Source organism: Paralichthys olivaceus, chromosome 10, assembly GCF_024713975.1.
Source record: "Paralichthys olivaceus isolate ysfri-2021 chromosome 10, ASM2471397v2, whole genome shotgun sequence".
NCBI classification, from domain to species: Eukaryota; Metazoa; Chordata; class Actinopteri; order Pleuronectiformes; family Paralichthyidae; genus Paralichthys; species Paralichthys olivaceus.
In genome coordinates this window covers 1,356,137-1,377,695 of record NC_091102.1, presented here as the reverse complement: position 1 = coordinate 1,377,695, position 21,559 = coordinate 1,356,137, and the positions used below count along the sequence as shown (strand labels likewise).

At 47.7% G+C, this 21,559-nt stretch overlaps 2 long non-coding RNA genes across 2 annotated transcripts; both read left to right on the top strand.

Annotated features, from left to right (window-relative positions):
• Positions 1 to 847: 847 nt before the first annotated feature.
• LOC138411889 (uncharacterized) lies at positions 848 to 7,755 on the top strand. The gene is made up of 2 exons (XR_011244378.1): positions 848 to 1,296; positions 2,760 to 7,755. It is a non-coding gene; the product is annotated as an uncharacterized lncRNA (long non-coding RNA).
• Positions 7,756 to 11,982: 4,227 nt separating this feature from the next.
• Positions 11,983 to 20,669, top strand: LOC138411890 (uncharacterized). Its single transcript, XR_011244379.1, has 2 exons — positions 11,983 to 13,411; positions 19,049 to 20,669. It is a non-coding gene; the product is annotated as an uncharacterized lncRNA (long non-coding RNA).
• Positions 20,670 to 21,559: the final 890 nt, after the last annotated feature.

Genomic DNA, 21,559 nt, shown 5'->3' with positions numbered 1-21,559 from the left:
GTGAGCAACATCTCGCACATTTAACAGGGTTTTTATTTTATAAATGTAGACGCATAAATTTAACTGGTACAATCCCAACTGCAGGTGTATTTCCCCACAGGGACAGAAAGAATGAGTGTCAGGCGAGTCATGATTTTAAAACGTCTCACAATTGATTCAAAGTGAAAACGTATAATTTATGCGGGGATTTGCCTTTGCTGAAGTAAATTGTTGTAGAAGTGTCTCGTCAAAGATTTCTGCTCTTTGGTTAATTTGTGGAGACGCGGCGTTTGAGCAAATGGCACAAAAGAAAGAGAAGAAGCCGCCTTTAAAAGGTTTTCACGATAATGCCAAACGCTGACATTTCTCACCGTCTTAAAAGCTCGGAGGCGTCTGATCAACGGAAACGTGCACTCCATGAAATCCTCAAGTAAAAGGACGCAGACATAATCTGAGACAGAGAAACTACGACATTCACCGAATTTAAGAGAAACTCACCATGTGCTCGGTTTTGCTGCACGCGGCCTCCACACCTGGATCTCTGACGGACCCCTGGAGGCTCCTGGGAAATAGTTCTCGAACCAGTTCTGCGCACAACCCTCGGGAACGTGCATCTAATTCTGATGAAGATATAGAAATGTTATTTTAAACACCTGTTTATTTGTTACTTTTATAAATGTAGTTACCCCTGCAGGGTTTTTTCTTCTATTTGAATACTTGATATTTGAATATTCTAATCTAAAGGATTAATATTACAGTGCATGTGGGTTTTTTTATTATTAGTCTGAGACTCTACTACAGAAATTTCCTCTTTCTTCTTCCCCTTCTTTTTTCGCTTCTGTTCTTCAGAAGCACCTCTGGTGATGTCGGGGACGGTCCCGGGGCCCGAGGGGAGGGATGCGGGGGGATTTCTTGCGGTGCTGAGGTCGATTCTCGGCCGGGGTGCGGGGACAGATGATGCCGACTCCTGCGAAGCGTCGGAGTCAGTCGGTGGCGTTTCCGAGAGAGAGAAGCCGCGAGGGCAGAGAGACAGAACAGAGAGAGAGAGAGGAGGAGAGAGAGGAAGAGAGAGAGAGAGAGAGAGAGATCCAGAATAAGAACAGATGCACACAGACACACACTCGAGGAGTCGCTCCGTCCTCCTCCTCCTCTGTCCGCCGCCACAGACGCGTGTTTTCCGGACACTTTGCGTCGAGCCCTCGCTGCTGCGGGTGCTTTCCGGTGCTGGTGTGTTTCCTGCGGGAGGAAGGTGTCTGCAGCCCGGGCTCGTTCTTCTCTTCTTCTGCAACTTCGGCTGCAGCTGCAACAGACTCACAGGTACAACCACCGCTGCTCGTTAGATCGATTCAGAGTTTCAATCATTACGCGTAATTTATCCGAGAAAAGGACTTTTACGCACGAGCTTCTCCATCTTATTTTACTTATAATTTTTTTAACAGTACTTTTTGCAGTTGTGTAAATTTGCCTTTATTATAAATGTGCGTGTTTTATTGTGACGGTTGTGTGTGAGTTGTGTGAGACGCGTCGTTTGTGTGGTCGTGCAGCAGCAGTGTGTGGTGGGACTGTTGAACATGGCACTGCAACAGTGTGTGGTCTCCTGGATCTGGCAAGACCATTGTGCACAGCGCGTGCATGTGTATGTGCATGTGTGTGTGTGTGAGAGAGAGAGAGAGGGAGGGAGGGAGGAGGAGGTATGTGAGTGAGGCTGGAGGAAATTCTTGTATTTTGGAATGCGTTTACCCCGGGGGGAGACCCCGTGACTCCGGGACAGACAGGGGGGAGCAGAGGGAGAGAGAGGGGGAGAGAGACACAGAAATACACGAAGAGAGAGAGAGAGAGAGATCTATTGTAATTTCATTGACTTTCTAAGAAATCCGTGAACTGAAGCATCTCTGATCCAACAGTGAAGTGGATCCATTCAAATTCAACATTAGAAACTATGAATCATGTAGATTTAACTGTTGGATTTTCTTTATCATGATTTATAATTAAAACCATGCGCCCTCACTTCGCTGTATCCAACAGGGGGCACTTGTGACACGTGAATTTCACTGGTTATTAATTCAGACCATTAATGTCAAAACCCCAGTTTCACATTTTTGTTTTAAATTAAAACCATTTTTATTTGTTAGATTTTTTCAGAGTCTGGTATTAATCACGTTGGAAAGCTCGTGATGTTAGTATTTGTGTTTCCCCCGAGGTGTTTATACAGAATAACTCTGTACATTCTGGCTTTGATTAAAAGGGATTTTTTGATTTTAAAAAGTCAGAAAGAAATATGTTAATATGTTCAGGGTCAAATGTTCTTACTTTGGATTCTTGCACATAATCTAAAATAACAACAACAGTAATAATAATAGTATTAATAATAATCATTGATGTGGTGCAGGGGAATATTTAATATTTAATCCATCTGAAAATGTTCAGAACCATCAGATCTGCCCCCTGATGCTCATTAAAATGAAGCCGTGTCTTTCGACTGTGATGTGAACGTGATGCAGGAGCAGCCTGAGCATCAGCTGATGAGCTCATTAAAAAAAGTTGACAGTGCTCGTCCTCGTCTTCTGTGCTTGGACGGAGAGACGGAGTGTTGGATTTGGTTTTTTGAAACGGACAGACTGAGGTTAGAATCCCGGTTGGTGTTGGACAGACAACAGTGTTTCTGGAACACAATCAGGACGACAGGGAGAGAGACCGCTAAACGCTCGCCCACACACAAATGTGAGATATTCTAATGAGCAATCTGGCCCTTCTGAATATTACTCCTCTTCGCACTGCAGGCATCCCACGACGTGTGACACTGTGCGAGTCCGTCAGTCTTCTTGTGAGGAGCGTTGTGTGGATGGAGGTGTCCCTGAGGAGAATGTTTGACGAGGCTCAGAACCGTGTGAGTGACGTGCTCCTCTGCCTCCTGTTTTTCACAGCCTGAACTCTCCACGGTGCACATCAGTGAATCGGCAGCAAAGACTGGCGGCTGATGGCTCCTGTCCTGCTGGTAAGAATCACACATTCTCTCAGATTTGTGCAGAAATGCAGAAAGAGCATGAACTGGTTGGTGAAGCCCTGGCAGAGGAAACCAGAGTCTCTTTGTCACAGGCTATTTATTTGCTTCGAGACATTTGTCGTTCCAACCCAGTGCATCCAGTATATCTGAGGAGAGCTCATCACACTCATCCTCCTCTGTATCTGTGATTTAAAGAACAATCAGCTGTGACCACGTCGAGCCAACAGTGTGTGTGTGTGTGTGTGTGTGTGTGTGTGTGTGTGTGTGTACACACATTACACACATGTAAACCAAAGAAACAAACTAGCAGCAGAATTCAGTCACAAACAGCACACAGCCCACACACTCCCACGTGTTTCCCTGCTCCCTTCAAATGTACGGCACATGACATCATTAAAGAGGTGCTCCAAAAAACATTGTGGGTACTGCATGTGGGCAGGCAGTGTGTGTGTGTGTGTGTGTGTGTGTGTTTTTGTTTCTGTGTGGGTGAGGGGAATGAAAGCCAAAGCTCCAGAGCCGTGGGCCCATACTGGTGTGTGTGTGTGTGTGTGTGTCTGTGTGTGTCTGTGTGTGTCTGTGTGTGTGTGCCCAGCCGGAGGCTCTGGTCCTGGGTTGCCTCCCACGCTGGGGTACGGCTGGGCTGAGTGGGAGGGAGGAGTGGGAGGGAAGAGTGGGCCGGGGCTGTGAGTCAGTCCTGCTGCGGAGCCCCCAGACAAGAGACCGCGGAGGGAAGAAACACACACAGTGCGATAGAGCTCTCCCTGCCAGCATCTGAAGACAACAGCTTATTATGAGCAGAGGATTGTTCCTGGAGACTCAGGGTGAGGAGGAGGAGGAGGAGGAGGAGGAGGAGGAGGAGGAGGAAGGAGCTGAACCTGCAGAGAGGGAGAGACAGAGGTGGAAACAAGTCTCAGGAAGTGAAAGACACTTGCTGAGATGCAGACGTGGTTAGAAAGTAGAGACGAGTTTGACAATGATTTAAAGGTCGGTGTTGCTGTGTGGGATGATCTGTGATTGGGAGCCACACCAGAATCTCGGCCTGGCTCCTTGTTTTCTTGCACTGGTGAGACAGATGGCTGCATCAGACCCATCTGCTGGAACCACTCGCTCTCTCACACCGAAGGAAGGAGCTGAGAAAACAGAGCGGCACGCTGCACATCCACAACCGACACGCACACATTCCTCCCTCGCCCGTGCACGGTTGTTGCTGATTGAGTTTGTTTCCTCGTGTGGAGAAAAGACACGTTTGCTCAATTCACTGCAAAATGGTTTCTGAATTTTTTTTTAAAAAGCATGTGATGTGTACATGTTTCTGTTTGAGCGGGATCTTTGGCATATAGGCCATATTCACAAATCACAGTTTCCCTCGGGACTCAACGACAACTCTTCTCGATTAGAGGAAAAAACGAGCAAGAAAACCCTTGAGGGGAGAAAAGTGGAGAAACCGCAGAGAGAGAGAGAGAGAGAGAGAGAGAGAGAGAGAGTTTAAGAAATACAGGTTCTTGAGGGCTGCGATCAGATATATTAAACTTTATATATATTTAATAAATATTGAGTTCATCCTTTGGGAGTTTGTTGATTAGTAGGTCAGTGGTGTCAGAAAATGGTGCAAAATGTCCGACTCTGAACTTTTGTGGCTGAGAAGGAAACTTAAAGTTTGGGTTGGTAATCCTGCGTCAGCTGCAAACACCTCACTGCACACAGATTGTGTTAATTCAGATTGTAATGATCACAACCTTCAAGGATTCATCAGGTTTCAGAATAGAAAAAACATCTATTGACGAATCAACAAATCCTTCCAGCTCAAATTTAAACCGTAGTAATCTACGTGTAAACATCCTAATTATGAATGAATGAATAAACTGACTCCTGGTTTAAAGAATTTAACACAAGAACCAGATTTCCCTTGAACGATCCGTTTCAGTCTCTATAAACAAATACTCGAATAAACAGAATCTGTCGTTGGGGGAGGAGAAGCTTCTGGTTTCTGTTTCTAGTTCGACCAATCAGGTTTGAGCAGGCTTCGGTTGCCAGGTGAAGTGAAGAGGTGCAACACGTTGATGCACAGCTGTGAATGGAGATCAGTCAGAATTTCATCTGGAGCTTCGACAACAAGTGTCAGTGTTTGTGTTTGTGTGAAGAAAAGAAACTACACAGAAGAGTAAAGGTGCTGATCAAGAAGAGTTCTTCAGAGTGACGCCAAAGCTGAAGGTTAAGACTTGAGTTAAAACTTAAGTTAAGAAAGTTTATTGAACTGGTTCAGTAACGAACCTCTTTTAAATGGTCTCTTTTAAAAATCATGTTTTTGATGGTTATGGTTGAAAATCAAGAGCGTGGACAAACAGTGGGCTCGTAAACACAAGACGGACTCTTGTCCCAGATGTGTGAAGCTCATAATACTCACCGCTGCCTCCAGAGGTTCGGTTGTCGACAGTCGAACATTAATCACAGTGTGACTGAGCTGGTTTAAAGTTTTTTATTCCAGCGGATATTAAACTGCGCTCTGAGAGATGGAGGAGCAGCAGCGGGGTTTCTGGGCCGGGCCGCCCGCTCTGATAATGGAAGGTGGTTCTCCAGGAAGCCCGGAGGGAGTCCACCAGTCTGGGGTGTGGGGACTGGAGCCACTGGGTGGTGGGGGTGTGGTGGGGAAATGCTGGAGGAAAAACTCAGGCGTGTGGAGGTGGAGGTGGGACGGGCGGAGAGGAAGGCAGACGTGGGGCGGGGGGGGGGGGCGGCGGAGGAGGAAGTGAGAACAGGAAATGCTGATCAGAGCAGTGGGGGTGGAGTGGGTGGTCACAAGAAGCCTCTCCGCCCTGCTAACGTCAGGACGAGGGCGTCTGCGGCTGGTGTCGCTGCTCAGACGACCTCCAGCCGGTGGGGGAGCTCATGTGTGACACAGGCGTCCTCACACACACACACACACACACACACACACACACACACACACACACACTTTCTCCACTCGGTGACCCCTCGCCGTCTTGGCAGCTCACAGCTCCTCTGGACCTGCAGCTCAGTCACCACCGTCACATATAGCCCACGTTGTGTGGTTGTGGTGGAGAGAGAGAGAGAGAGAGAGAGAGAGAGAGAGAGAGAGAGAGAGAGAGAGAGAGAGTCGTGGATGTTTTTCCTCTGACACCTCTGAAGGGAAGAGGAAGAGGAAAGGGGGAGGACGGGGAGGAAAGGAGGGAGGAGAGAGTCACAGGGACGACAGGATGGAGCAGCGCTGGTTTCCTTTAAAGGAGCCACAGTGATGTCACTCTAACACACGTCTCGTTATCATGTGATCATACATTTTATTTATTTTACTCTCTCAGGAGCATTGTTGTGTTTTCACTCATGCATTTAATTTAGAGTACGTCAGGTTTATCACCTGTTTTAGTTTATTAAAGTACTTTAGTGTTGATAGCTGTAGCTGTACTTCAATACACAAGTACTTAATGAGGTAACTTTATTTATATTGTACATGTGAATAGAGGCAGTCAGAAGGACTTTACATTCGCAAAGAAAAGATGGAATTACAATAAGAAATGAAACAAATAAAATAAAACAATTTACAATAGAATATTTTAAAATGTAGATCAAATTAAATAAAATCCATGAAAGGAAATAAGAGTATTTGTATGTTTTGCTCAGTAACATGTATTTAACGGCCGTGGTCAGTAACATACGACACATGATGGGTTTTATTCTTTAGCTCAAACATCAACAATAAAAACTGTTTATTAATGACATTAAAATTATTTTTTAATTTGTCTGTATTGAACTAAATCAAAAGTTTCAACGTTAAACTAAAGTTTGGAGGTTTAGTCTAAATTAAGTTCAAAGCATCAGGACTGTGTGGGTGTGGATTTCACTTGATTGACAGTTGTGTCACCTTGAGTTAATTTAGTTTAAATGTTTATTAGTTAAATGTTTTTAGGTTCTTCAATTTGAGTTGAATGATATAAATACTGGAACAGGGTCAGTGAGTCACATCTTTACTTTGTATTCTTGTAGTTTTATTTGAATAATAAAGGTGCAGATTAGTGATAATAATAATAATAAATCACGATCATTCACTGACCACGCGGTGCTCACAGAGTTAATCCAGATTAAGGAGGACGATGGTGAAATCCAGTCCGACTTGAGCAGGTGCAAACAAACACGGTCTGGAAGCTGAAATGTGAAATCGTGGCAGCGTTTGTAGAATGTAGTGAAAGCAGTTGGACAAGATAATTAAAAACTGCAATTATCCTCTGGTACCTTTGTTACCAATATTCCGGTTACGACAGCGACGGCTTCATGGAGATGAAACACGTCACGTCACAGCAGAATGTGTGTGATGTAATTAGAAGCTCGAGCATCAGCAGAATGTAACTCAAGCTGCTCTGGATGAGCTCAGAGGTGCTCGTCTGTCACCAGAGCTGCCGAGGCGTCCCTGTGTGTCACTGAGAGTCCAGGGTTATCACAGAGCAACACACACACACACACACACACACACACACACACACACACACACACACACACGTTACTGCAGGGCACAGGAGAGAGTAGGACCGGACTGAGATAAGACGGAGTCATGCCTCCACAGCGTGACTGTGACATCACAGTTGTATCTGTGTGCTCACCGTCCCCGTGGTTAGACACAGACACGCCTAATATAGTCAGGGTCAACCATTACACGCACACGCACACGCACACACACACACACACACACACACACACACACACACACACACACACACACACACACACACACACACACACACACACACACACACACACACACACTTCCTCTTAGAACCACGGGCGAGTGGGCATCGGCCATGCTCCACCTCCTGCCCTTGATTGGTTGCAATTTATTTCTTTGTGTGTCTGGGTGTGTGTCTGTTTGTCAGTGTGTGTGTGTGTGTGTGTGTGTGTGTGTGTGTGCCATTTTAGTGAATGAAATGACGTCACTGTTACGTCTGTTCTTGTCCATCACTCGCTGAGAGTTTCAATCTTGGCAGAGACAGGTGCATGTGTGTGTGTGTGTGTGTGTGTGTGTGTGTGTGTGTGTGTGTGTGTGTGTGTGTGTGTGTGTGTGTGTGTTGTTGGTTTATATTATTATATTGTATCTGGAATTTTAAATTGAAAATGTCAAAATGCTGAAAATATTGTTGATGTCACTGTTTTAACAATTTCTTTATTAACTTTTGTAAAAAACGGAAAAACTTGTTGGGAAACATGTTAAATTTATTTTGTTTATTTTTGTTCATTTCAGTTAAATCCAAAAACTAATTTACAAAATAAAACTATACTATACTACACTCATCTTATATTAAATTATCTATATTTTATATTTATAAACCTTCCCCTTTCATATAAATAACATGCCTTACATACAGATCTTTCTTTATTTCCTTTCTTTTCACAAATCAACCATTTATTTATCAATAGCATCATCATAACATTAATATTACTCAATAACTGTTTCATTCTTTTTTCTTTATAAATGAATTTAAATTAAATTAAATTTGAGCAACATTCAGAGAATTACAGTTTTACTCCATAAACAGAATTCACACTTTAACGCAGACTTTATAAAACAAAGAGCCATTTGATAAAAAGAATTATAATAATAATAATGATAATAATAATAAGATAAAGCACTAAGAAGTCATCTGTGCTTCCCTCTGTGATGTTTGTGTCGTGGATAAAAGTTCTGTGACGTGTTTGCGATCTGCAGCTGCTCAGAAACGTTGCATCAACACCTTCCAACACATTTACATTCTCTCTCGTGTCTGAAGAGATTGTGTCCGTGGACGACGGCTGCACGACTGACAGAAACATTTTCCTTTTCTCTCTTACTGGAATTTGACTTTTTCTGCTCGGTGACATTTCAAAACTTTCCTCCAGTGTTACATGAAAACACTGCGGCTGCTGTCACTGCCCCTCCTCCACATCTCCATCGCTATCTCTCCTGACCACGTTTACTCGGGCAGAACTAATGCAGTGAAACTCAGAGAATAACGTGGGAAAGGAAAACTGCATTTTGTAACGTGTTGATTGCGTTTCTCTAAAAGTTCCTCGAGTGATTTCTCCTCTTTTGTCGTCTGGTGTCAGTCTTTAAATTTAGCCTCATCAGACGACGTGTTGCAGATGAATGTAAATGATGTGGAGGATTAATATCTGAAGAGTCTGTGTCTCAGTTTCTCTGCGTCCTCTGCTCTCTCCTGGTGTTTTAAACATGTGTGTGTGTGTGTGTGTGTGTGTCACTCGTAACTCTGGTCAGCCATTAAACTGCCTCTCGAGCCGACCCACCAGAATTCCCAGGCTGCTCGGCTGCCTGAGTTCACACCTTTTTTTTTCCACAGGAATCTCAGGAATCCCGAGCTTCCTTTCCACTGCAATCTCCATTGTGTGTGTGCATGTGTGTGTGCGCGTGTGTGTGTGTGTGTGTGAGCGTTACATGAAGGAAAGGCCCCCGCCTGTGCCGTGCGTGTGTTGAAACATCTCCGCCCTTGTATCCACCCAGAGAAAGCGAGCAGGCGGTGCTCAGTTTGTGCCCACAATAGACTGAGTCACATTCTAAAATGGCAAACCTTTCACTTACTGTGAAACTTTACCCTGAGAGACAAACTGACGCTCACATGCTGAGAACTCTGCATTTTTAAAAACCTCAGCAGTTTAAAAAAAACTAAAGCGTCATCACCTGAATCATTAAATAGTTTTATTATAAAATCATCATCCATCAGTTCAACAAACAATTAACACACAGTTTCTCCGACACTGACTTTTTCTGTCAGCTCTGATTTTGTTGATTTGTTTCCTGGTTGAATGAAGATGAATCCACGAGGTCACGCTGCTGCTCTCGGTTCATTCCAACATGAAACTTGTTAAGAAAAAAATAATCATTTCTTTCCCAGTGACTCATTGCCTCTGGCTTCCAGAGCAGCTGAATAACAAGATCGAGAATAATCTGTCAGATTGCTGCTCTTGGCAGCGAGCGGCCGAATGAAATGGTTGAATTGAAAAAAAGCTCCACGCAGGAATAAAATCTGTTTTCAGAGCGACCTGAAGAAAAAGCGACACAGAGCGCTGCGTTATTTCAGAGCACGAAACCGGAGGTGAGAGAGCAGCCGCTCAGCCCGACGGGAGGGCAGTCCTCTAATGTGGACGCTCTCTCAGGCTCCTGCAGGTTAACGCCGGCGATCGTCGGCAGGTCTGGAGTCATTTAGCTGCTCTCGCCCCCTGAGTCATCCTGCGCTGCTGCCGGGGGCTCGGCGGAGCCCATTGAACACAATGAGCAACACACAGAAACACATTCACCGAGCCGACACACGACAGGCTGTGATTCACCTACGCCCACTCGCTCACCCTCCACACACAGGCAACCACAGAGGCTGACGCCCGACATGTCGGGGCTGCCGGCCACAGTGGAAGTCAGTGTCCAGATGTAAACACGGTGGGACACAGTCAGAAAGAGGGAAAGTCGAGATTTCAACAGATGTTTTAACGAGAGACGGAACCGTCTCACCACAGGAGACAGTTGGGAGCTGATCTGGAGCTTTCAGTCACGTGATCTTCATCAGTCTGGTGCACATTGGTTCAGTGGTTTCTGCGGACACGTAAACATGTTGCGTGGAAAACAGGGTTTTCAACCGTGTTCACAGAAAGAGTCTGAACGCCATCGTCCTCTCGAACCTGAGGTCCTGAGTTGTGACGTGTTTTCTGAGGTTCTTAGAAAAAGGGGAAGAAGTTCAGTTTTCATCGGATTTGAAATAACATATTGTGATTCTTCCCTCCGTCATTATTCCTTTGCATCTCCTGTGTAACGTCACCTGCTAACTTGCTCAACCGTGGCCTCTGGACACCGACAGTGACGTTGATATTTGCGTTCATGTCGCCGCCTCCTAGCTGATGTTCTCATGACCACTTGCACGCCGAGCATACCGGGTACGCTACCGCACACGAGTTCCATCTGGAAGCTCCTCGCTGGAGGTAAAAATACTCGGATGAGGCAACGTGAGAAGTGAGAAACGCTCCTCGGACTCACAAAACCTTCAGGTCTCCAGTTACTTCAGATTGAGGGTCCACAGGCCAAAAAGGTGCCGAGCCTCTGACCGAAGGGACGCGTTTGTATTTAGGTCAAAAGTCACTTCACCCGACTGCTGGCGTGACTCACTGAGGTTATTTAAAAGGAACGGAGTGAGACAAAGGTGGTTGTCTGTGTGTGTGTCAGTTTGAGTGTGTGTGGAACGGGAGCGTAGCTTGGGTGTAGCGTGGCCTTTGATGAGTCACATGGCCTCCTGTGAGTAACAAACCAACTATGCTATTTCCTGACGCTTAAGACTCCATTCAGAAACCCCAGCCCACCCTCAGCCCAAACACCGGCAGGGAGTGGGAGGGAGGAGGCTGGGAATGGCGGGCTGGGCCAGCACGGGAGCGTAGATAGGTGTGGTTGGCAGAGATGTCGTGGCAAAGACGAGAAGTGGAGTAAAATAGCAGGATGTAGGTCCAGGAGGAGAGGGGCGGAGGAGAGGGGCGGAGGAAAGGGCGGTGACGCGAGGGCGAGGGCAGATCGAGGTCAGGAGTAGAGGTCGACAGATGGTGACGACCGCCATCACTTTCACCATGTCCACGCTCGGCGGCTGTGGTCTCCGCAGGGTTAATGTCTGTTCCTCGTGTTCATCACGTGAGGCAGCAGGGACTCTGTCAAACATTAATACAAACATGTGTATATTTATATATCTTTATGATTTCTCATCTCATTTGTCAAGGGACAACGTGTCGCTCTATAAATGATGAAGCAGCTGAGACAAGAGGATGTTTGGTGTGAGCGAGTGAGTGAGTGAGTGAGTGAGTGAGCGAGTGAGTGAGTGAGTGAGTGAGTGAGTGAGTGAGTGAGTGAGTGAGTGAGTGTGTGAGTGAGTGAGTGAGTGAGTGTGTGAGCGAGTGAGTGTGTGAGCGAGTGTGTGAGTGAGTGTGTGAGCGAGTGAGTGAGCGAGTGAGTGAGCGAGCGAGTGTGTGAGCGAGTGAGTGAGTGAGTGAGTGTGGTCCAGGTATTACTCATGTTGTGATCATGGGGACAAAATAATAACAACAACAATAATAATAATCTAAAGATATTATAATAATATTATATTTAAAACACAGTTCTGTTTACAAGTTCAAACTTAAGAATTAGAAACATTTTCTGCTTCAGTTAAAAGAAATCTGAAGAAAACATCAGAGCACAAAAAGAAAAAGTTTTACGGACGAGAAAAGAGTAAAAACTAAATGAATATTTAAAAACTGTTAATGTAAATTATTAAATTTGAATGTGAAGGTCAGGTTCTGGATAAGTTGAGGTTTAGATTAACAAATTCACGTTAATATAATGAGTGAGTGTGTGGCCCCACATGTCTCTGCCTCCTTTCCCTAATTTAGAGCCGGGGTCCTTTTCTGCAGACGCCCCAACTCTCTGGGCCGGGGAGTTTCCTGCTTTTGAAGACCCGGGCTCTAACACACACACACACACACACACACACACACACACACACACACACACACACACACACACAGTGAGAGAGAGAGAGAGGCTCCCCCTTCTGCTGTTCCTCCTCCCTCTTCCCTCCTCTCTTTTTTTTCTGAATGGATGTCCTCTCTCTAACCTCAATAGAGCTGTGTAACAGGACACTGCCCTCCGCTCCGACAGGCTCGGCCCCCTCTCTAACTGCCACACTATAAGAGAGTGAGGCGGTTGGTGCCGGGTGTGTGTGTGAGTGAGAGAGCATGTCGGACGGTGTCAGTCGCAGGGGCTGAGGGAGAGAAAGGGAGGGTGGGTGAAGGGTGAGAGAGAGAGAGAGGGAGAGAGAGAGAGAGGGAGACTGCTGTGAAACATGTGATAGAGCAACGTTAGCGGTGGAGCTGACAGGGAGTTTAAAGGCTGTAGTGTCTCCAGAGCTCTGGGAAAGCACCTTTAGCCCAGAGGGAGCCACACACACACTGTCTGAGAGAGAAAGTGTGTGTGTGAGGGGGAGAGAGAGAGAGAGAGAGAGAGCTGCTGCTGTCACTTTAAGCCTGTTACTGATTACACTCAGAAGAATGCAACGGGAGGAGGAAAGACAGGGAACGAGATGAGGAGACATGTAAGGATGAAATCGTTCAGCTCCAACCAGCTGAGTGTGACTGTGGACAGTGACACGGGTGAGAGGTTGTTACCCAATAGTCTCTCTCTCTTTCACTCCTTCACTCTCTCTTTCACTCTCGTTTGGACCGAGTCAAAGTGAAGGGAGCCTGGGATCTGTCTGTGAAGCAGGGACAGAGCAAAGGACACCCAGGAATGGAGGAGGAGGAGGAGGAAGAGGAGGAGGAGAAACTTTAAAGAAAGAGCAGTGAAAGAGAAATTCAGCTTTTTCAGGGAGGGGGTTCCCTCATTCCAAACTCAGCGCCGGGGAGGAAACACTACTCTCACCCAGACGGGTAAGTGAAAAAAGAAGGGGAGGAAGAAGGAGGGAGGGAGAGAAGGGGAAAGACTCTCCTGCAGTGGAGCTGCTGCTGTTGATGGATATCATATGTTACAAGTTAAGGTTGAGAAACTGCTCCCAGATCCTTAATAGGCCGAGAGGAGGAACAGGAGGAAACTCAGACTTTGTTCAGAAGTCAGGAGAAACTGAGGAAATGCCTGAAACTCAGAGTGTGTGTGTGTGTGTGTGTGTGTGTGTGTGTGTGTGTGTGTGTGTGTGTGTGTGTGTGTGTGTGTGTCACTGCAGGCTTCACTTACTTCACTTAATGCAGCGTGTGACACGATCACTGCTGATCGTTCACCTGAGAGTCTGAGCTGAAGCCATGTGATAAAATACAGAAGCAGCACTTCCTCTCCGAGGCTCAGTCATGCTGCGTCTCTTTCCCTTCATCTGACTCAGATAGCACAGTCCACTCCTCCTGCTCCGGGCATGAATGAACCCAGCGTGCGTGTGCGTGTGTGTGTGTGTGTGTGTGTGTGTGTGTTATACAGTATCTTACAGCACGGACAGAGCAGTGTGGCGTCTTTATGAATGGACATGACAGGCGGATGATGTGATTGGCTGAGAGGCGAGTGACGAGTGATGACAGCGGAGCCGGGACCTGAGGTTTAGAATCGTCCTGCCCTCCGCTGTCGCCAGGTTACCACCTGTGAATCGGTGTGTGTGGGTGGGTGTGTGAGTGTGATTGTGTGTGTGTGTGTGTGTGACACAGAGAGAGTGTTGGGTTGTGTGAATCAGTGCTTGTGGTTCTGGGTTACATGTGTTTGTCTAAGGGGGGCTTAGTCACAGGCTGAACAGTGGTGTGTGTGTGTGTGTGTGTGTGTGTGTGTGTGTGTGTGTGTGTGTGTGTGTGTGTGTGTGTGTGTGTGTGGCTCTCTGCCCAGCTGTTGTGCTTTAAATGATCTCCCACTCTCTGTGACTAAGACGCCGCTGCTCGCTCCAGCCATCATTACTCTAACGCTCACATAATAAGAGGGCATGTCGCCGACGAGACGCAATAACACTCGTTGAATCATCCTCATAAACTTGAGTCTCTTTCCTGCAGCCATTCATGTTTTGTAAACTTCTGTGGATGCTGAGATGTTTCAACAGCTTCTTCTGCATCATGATCTCTCTGGGCCGTGTGTGTGTGTGTGTGTGTGTGTGTGTGTGTGTGTGTGTGTGTGTGTGTGTGGTCATACACACCATGTCAGTGCCTGCCAGCAGCCCAGCCTATAGCCGCACACAAACACACACCCTGCTCTATCTCTTTGTTGTACTGCAACACAACGACGGCCACTCCTTCAGCCCCACCACAGATTATTGCTGCTCCTCCAGATCAGCGTGGGCCACTGCTGCAGGACTTCACCCTGTAGTTTATGACAGCAGGAGGTGTGTGTGTGTGTGTGTGTGTGGTACAGAGAGAGAGTGAGGAGTGGCGATAAGGTGCCGGCCCATAAACTGTCGTGTTGGATCTCAGAGCGCTTATCAAGGCAGCGTTTCCGGTGTGAGTGAGTGAGCGAGCGATAGCGAAGAGATTGGCGGTGAGATGCGTCGCAGGTATCTTGATGAGGGAGATTAAATTCCCTGGCGAAGTTTAGCGTGGAATCTGGCCTCTGCCTTATCACTGCGCCCACAGAGTGAACCCTGCCCTGTCCTACTTGGCAGGAAGCAGCTGAGCAGATCGACCGCACTCCTGCAGACAAACACCCCCAGGAGGGAGAAGTTACAGTTGTTTTATTTTTTAATGCAATTATTCAGATTAATAATCAGAACGTGCAGCGAAGCTGGAACAAAGTCATCTGGGACACGTCTGACGTGTGATGACATCACTGACCTCTGTCTCGACCTCCTGCGGCCTGGAGAGAATAAGCGATTTGTGTCGTTCGAGAGAGAATCGTTAATTTCTCTTCAAATCAAAGTTACGACGATCGAACAGCTGTTTTTAATAAAGTTGCTTTTGTATCGTGGTGAAGAAGAAATCGAACCGTCAGCAGCAGTCGACTGATGCGTTGTTGCCCGTGCAGGTGTTCCAGCTCATTAAACCCATTACTCTGACTGATGCGATGATTATTTAATGAAACAGATTATACGTGAAACTTCAGCTTTAGGTTCAGTTGTTTGATTTTCAGTCGTGCAGCGGCTCCTCCAGCGTGTAACAGTGTGTGTGTGTGTGTGTGTGTGTGTGTGGCGTGAAGACATGGCCGGGGTGACATGACCTATGAGAGCTGGACGTGACGAGAGGTGACAGATGCAGATGATTCAGGGGAAGGTTGAGGGAGTAAGTCACCATGGCGGGGCCGCGTTCTGACACACACACACACACACACACACGCTGGTGTCAGGAGGTTGTGACACATCGTCTCTATTCTGACACGACAAAACTAAAACCGTGTTAAACAAGAACAATCTCAACCATCACTTGACTCATTCCTTCTTCTCTTTCCCCCACTTTCCCTTTCTCGCATGACTCGTCTTTGTTTACACAGCAACAACTCGCTCTCACAAGTCTGTCATTCACAGGCAGATTGTGGAGTTAAGAGCTCAGCGCCATAACTCAGACGTCACCGCGCTAAATGCAATTTGTTTTGCGTGTACAACAGAAGAAGAGAGAGTGTGTGAGTGTGTGTGAGTGTGTGTGTGTGTGTGTGTGTGTGTACTTAAGAGCGCTCGTTCCAACGGTGAACTAACCACACACACCTGGCCTGTTTCCTCCTTTGCTCATATATGGGCAAAGCTTCCCCTACCTGGGCCCCACTGTGAATTCCAAAAAGTGGCAGTGCATGTGTGCGTGCACGTGGAAGAGGCTGTGGAGACGGATGCACGTCATGGAAAACCAGGATCAATGGGCAAGGCACCGCAGAGCTGCGTTTTTAAGGTGTTCCTTTTGTTTTCCAAAGGTAATCAGTTAACACAGTGACTCAGCCGGGCTGATTATTCAAAGTGGCGGCAGTGAGTCAATGAGGAGCAGCGGCCGCGTCGCTGTTTCACTGAACTACACTGGACCGATTCCCTGCGGATCAGTGGGATTATTCCATCAAGAATCAAGCTCCTGATCGACGATGTCAGTTTCACCACATTCAGCAGTAACACGGCCCCGTCACCGAGGTGTCCCCCTCGCCCTCCGGAGTATTTATCAATGAGCGTGTTGGTATTCAGGGTGGAGGCGTTCAGGTATCGGTGGCCAGGTCGCAGCGCTCTCAGACAGAGCTGACATTATAACATTATAGCCTCTGCGTTGCCTTGGGTTGGCACTAATGAAGCAGATTTATGGCTGTTTGCCGGGTCCAGTTCTAGTTCTGCTTAAACCCTGTGACCCCACAAAGGCCGGGACGGGACGGGGACACGCAACTGCTGCCTTTACTCTGATTTCAGAAGACGGACTATCCCTCTATCCCTCCTTTTAGTTTATATTTCTGTTCCCCCCCCCCCCTCTCTCTTCTGCTGCCTCCTTTCTTCGCTCTCTGCACGTTTGCCAGGCCTTCATAAAGCAGCCTGAGGAGGGAGTTAGCTTTCCTTGGTCACCTTGCCAGCTCTTTCCCATCAGTCCAGCCCCCTGGAAGAGCCTGCAGACACCCCTCTCCCTCTCTGCAGGCCTGGGGCTGGAGCCGGGGTACAGGCCGGGGTGTTCGAGGCCGGGGCTCGTGTCTGAAGGCTCCGACTGACGGACACCCAGCAGCTCCCGAAGGAACGTTTGCTTTACATGTATGTTTCATGTCCTCGGTTTATAATGAGGGCAGAAAGTGAAGGAGCGGGAGGAAGAAAAGGGAGAGAACAGTGTGTCTGGCAGAGGACGTCTGCTGGACAGCGAGGGGATATTCTGGGATGGGGAACGTCTTTGGAGAGTGAACAGAGGTGGCAGAAGAGATGGAGCTTCCATAGCCTCCGTCTCTACAGAATCGGAGCGGTTGGCCTCCTCTCTTTGGTTGGACGCCTTCACTCGCCCATCACAACCAATCAGACTCCCCGGCTGGGCTCTGATGGAACCTGGGGAGCTGGGAACTGATATCTGATTGGCTGCCGGCCTCGTGGACTGTATCGTGGTCCTGTCTCGTGTTGCAGACTCTTCCTCTCCCAGTCAGGGCGAGCCGTACTGATTGGTCCAATCTGTGACTGTCAGTGTTCATCTCATGAAAACAAAACATGAACTACATCAGTTTGAACCGTGTGCACGTCCACCGACTCCGCTGATGGAACTTTCTGTTGGAGAAAGTTTGGAGAATATTTGATTTTCTACCAAATTGATTTTCGTGCCGAACTCTTCTTCTGCAAAATATCAAAAACACGGCTATGTTTCCAACTTTTGGGTTTTTGGAAGAATAAGTGTCGATGAAAAGCTGCAGCGTCAGACACACACACACACACACACTCACTCACACACACACACACACACACACACACTCTCTGATGTAGGGGGAGAGGGAATGCATCCACACCCAGCTCACACATCCTACACTCCCACACACACACACACACATGCCCACACATACTTGAGCAACAAACAGCACATGCACACAGGCAATGAACCAATGTCGCTTACTGCAGAAGTGCAACTTGTGTGTATACACACACACACGCACGCACACACGCACGCACACACACACGCACACACACACACTTGTACAGTGGTCACCCCCTACTTGAGGCTAAGGCAGGGTAATGATTCAGTTCCTCTTTGCTTCCTTCCGAACTAGTGTTTAAGCACATCGATGTTGTGTGCGTGTGTGTGTGCGTGTGTGTGTGCATGTGTGTGCGTGTGTGTGTGTGTGTGTGTGCATGTGTGTGTGTGTGAATGTGGATGTGGTCAGGCCCAGTCATCTTCCAGGCAGCTCAGAGGAAACCCACATCAACTGCCATGCACCACACTCTAGGAATAGACTTGCCCAGTGCAGGCAGGAATGGAATGGCACGCCTGACCTCACCCCTCCTCACGCCGCCTCACCCATCCTCAGGCCTCCTGGCCCTCCCTCACGTTTGTCCCCCTTCTGCTCTCGGTGTAAAATGTTCGATTCCTGATGCACTTGCTGACTCTGTGAGTTGACCTGAGGGGACGCTTCCTCTGCAGCGGTGTGTCGATGAGCTTCACTTGTCACATGCAGGACGCCTCCATCCTCTATCTCTTCTTTCTCCTTTAACCTCCAGCTTCTGCTTCGGTCTTTCAGTTGAATTCGCTGTTTTTCCGCAGCGCCGCGGTTCTGCAGTGTATTTAAAAACGTGCGAGCCGGTGTCGCCCCAGTGAAACGAAGCTGTGACAGAGTTTCAGTTCCCCCGTTTGACCTCGTCCTGTCGCGAGGCTTCAGTCTCAGTGGAAAAAGAATCCGACTGGTTTATGTACATTTGACCTCTCTGCCTCGTGGCGGCGGCAGCATCACCAAAGCGTGGAAAAAAAGACGGAGATAAGACATAGACGAGCTTATCGCCTTATCTCGAGCGCTGTGAGCTTACTCAGCCTCTCTGGTCTGGACCTGTTAATATCACACTTGTACTTAAAGTGCTGCTGACAGCCTTTACATGCAGCCTTTCTTCTTCTTCTCTTCATAAAGCAACAGAAGAATTGAAGTTTCTATTAATCCTCCGAGTCTCTGACCAGTTGTTTCTTCTTCATGTTTTTCAGGGGATGAATTCTGCTCCGAGTTTTCCAGAAGCACGATCCCACATCCGAGTGTTTCTCAAGTCTTCTCCTGCAGGAGAGGTAACATCTGTTATATTCACCTCTCACACCTCCCTCCTCCCATCTCTCCCTTTTTCCTCCAAGAACACGACGCATGACGACGTCTATTTGAGGACGACACGAACCTGAGCCCCGAGTCTGCAGGTGGCGTCGGTGAAAAAATACACGTGTCGCAGAACTGCAGCTTAGAGTGAAAGAGAAGTGATGGAGGACGAGACAAACAGGAAAGAGAGAGAGAGAGAGAGAGAGAGAGAGAGAGAGAGAGAGAGCAGTGATGGTGACAGAGAGCTGGAATGTGAGGGGGGGGGTCAGCACATTTCCTTTAATAAAATGAAATTGGAGTCAAGTGACCATCAGCTGGTCAGAGATCAATATGGTCATGAGGCCTCAGGTATGCGGAGCACGACTCTCAACCACAGAGGACGAAGAGGGAGATCAGCCACGCTCCTCCTCCTCCTCCTCCTCCCATCACCTGTAACTAGGTCGTCATTTATTAGGACTGGGTCAGTGCTCCCATTATGTGTCGGGCTAAGTGTTGGAGCCGGCATGGCGGTGGCTGCAGCCGGTCGCGCCTCGGGGTAATGGGAAAGAATGACAGGAATCTGCAACTGATAATGCCAAGCTGGGAGATGTTCGTCAGCAGATAATCTCCCATATCCTTCCCCTCCCTCAGGCTGCTCCTCTCCTTCTGCTTGATCTCCTCTGTCCTCTCATCCTCCTGTCTACACCACTGACACCTCCATTCTCTCTCTCTCTCTCCCTCTTTACCCTTAATGCTATTCCCCCTCTCTCTCTCTCTCTGATGGAGTGACTTCTCTCCTCTCTCTCTCTCTCCTCAGACGGACTCTGCACCTCCTCAGGCTCGACGGACCCGTGCGGCCCACATTCTTCCTCTGGCTGCTGTCGGTTGCTCAGTAGGCAGTGTAGATCCTGTGTAGCAATCAGCAGCTACATCTGGCTACTGGGTCTCCGACGGCTCGGCCTACTTCCCGGGCAAACGTGCCCGTCCCTCTCCCATTGGCTGGTGGCACATTCCTTTCCCCTGATTGGCTGCGATGTCAGGGGGGCTAGATCCTGTGACCCCACAGACAGGATGTTCTCTGTGTCACAACTCCACAAGGGGCCCTTGTCAAGGTTTTTTTTGTACGTGTGTGTGTGTGTGTTTCACTCCTTCCTCTTCTGCCATTCTTCTTTTAATTCTCTGTTTCTCCCTCCTGCTCTGTGAGCTCCTCTTTGTTTTAATGTCCTTGGTTTACGCTGTTGAATCGAAACTATAAATGAGCGTTAAGAGGAAAAGGCTTATTGATGCACGACGTTCGAAAAAGCCTCGGAGACGACGCACCTTTGCTTTGTCCTGAACCTGGCATACAATGTAGATTTCTGTGTGGTTCAATTCTACAGCTACATTGTCTGCTGGGTTTCTGGCTAGCGATATAAGCGGCTGTCGTATAAAAACCTGCAGCGCTGAAATATGGTGAGTGTTCATCTGTTGTGTTAATGTTTCTCAAATGTCTGACCCTGACTATTCAATAAAAAAGAAAATATTTCACGCTGATTCCACTTAGTGAGTCGTGCTGTCGTTTGTCAGAGAGAGAGAGAGAGAGAGAGAGAGAGAGAGGAAAAACATTTCTGAGGAATCTGGAATCTGCAAAATCTTAATTGATTCAGTGTTGCCTCTGCGTCCCAGGAGTTGACCCCGAGCAAGAGATGCCAGGAATATTCTAGTAGCTCAGCACAAAAGCCGGTCGTTGTCTGTCAGGAGGTTGTCAGGCCGCTGTCAGAGCGCCGGCTTATTAGTGGGACAGCACTGTCTCCCCTGCAGTCAACACACACACACACACACACACTTGGGATTATACCAAAACATTTCACACAAGCTGTGTATTTAGAGACTTCGCTGCCTGCGTTCTGACACCTTACACCACAAAATCCACCGACCGAAAAATAAAATCTACATCCACCAGTTTGTTTTCACTTCACGAAGCGTTTGAGGAAAAAACTCGGAGCCGCAGATTCACTCTGATAAGATTAAAGTGTAATTGTTGGTCTAATTATTTCCGCTCATCCTCAACCACCCACACACACACACACACACTGAGGGACGTGCGTACAGCTGCAGCAGCCTGGTGGTGGTGAAGCAGGTGAACTGACTGTGAAGACTCTGAGCCGGAGAAGAAACAGAGAAATGTCTCCATTGCACAGCTGAGACAGACGGAGGTGAACTGAGCAGAGAGTCGGCAGAGCTGCCCGAGTCCTGTCACATCAGGAGCCGGTGAAAATACAGAATAATGAGTCTCACGGCTCAGAGGAGAAGAGACACCGAGCCGCCTCACAACAAGAGACCACATTTGATTCAGTCATCAAGGTTCAATGTGTTCGGTCACTTTGATTGTTTCTCGTCTCACACAGATGTTTCCACCCCCGTGGGGGACTGCTGGTCATTCCAGTTTTCTA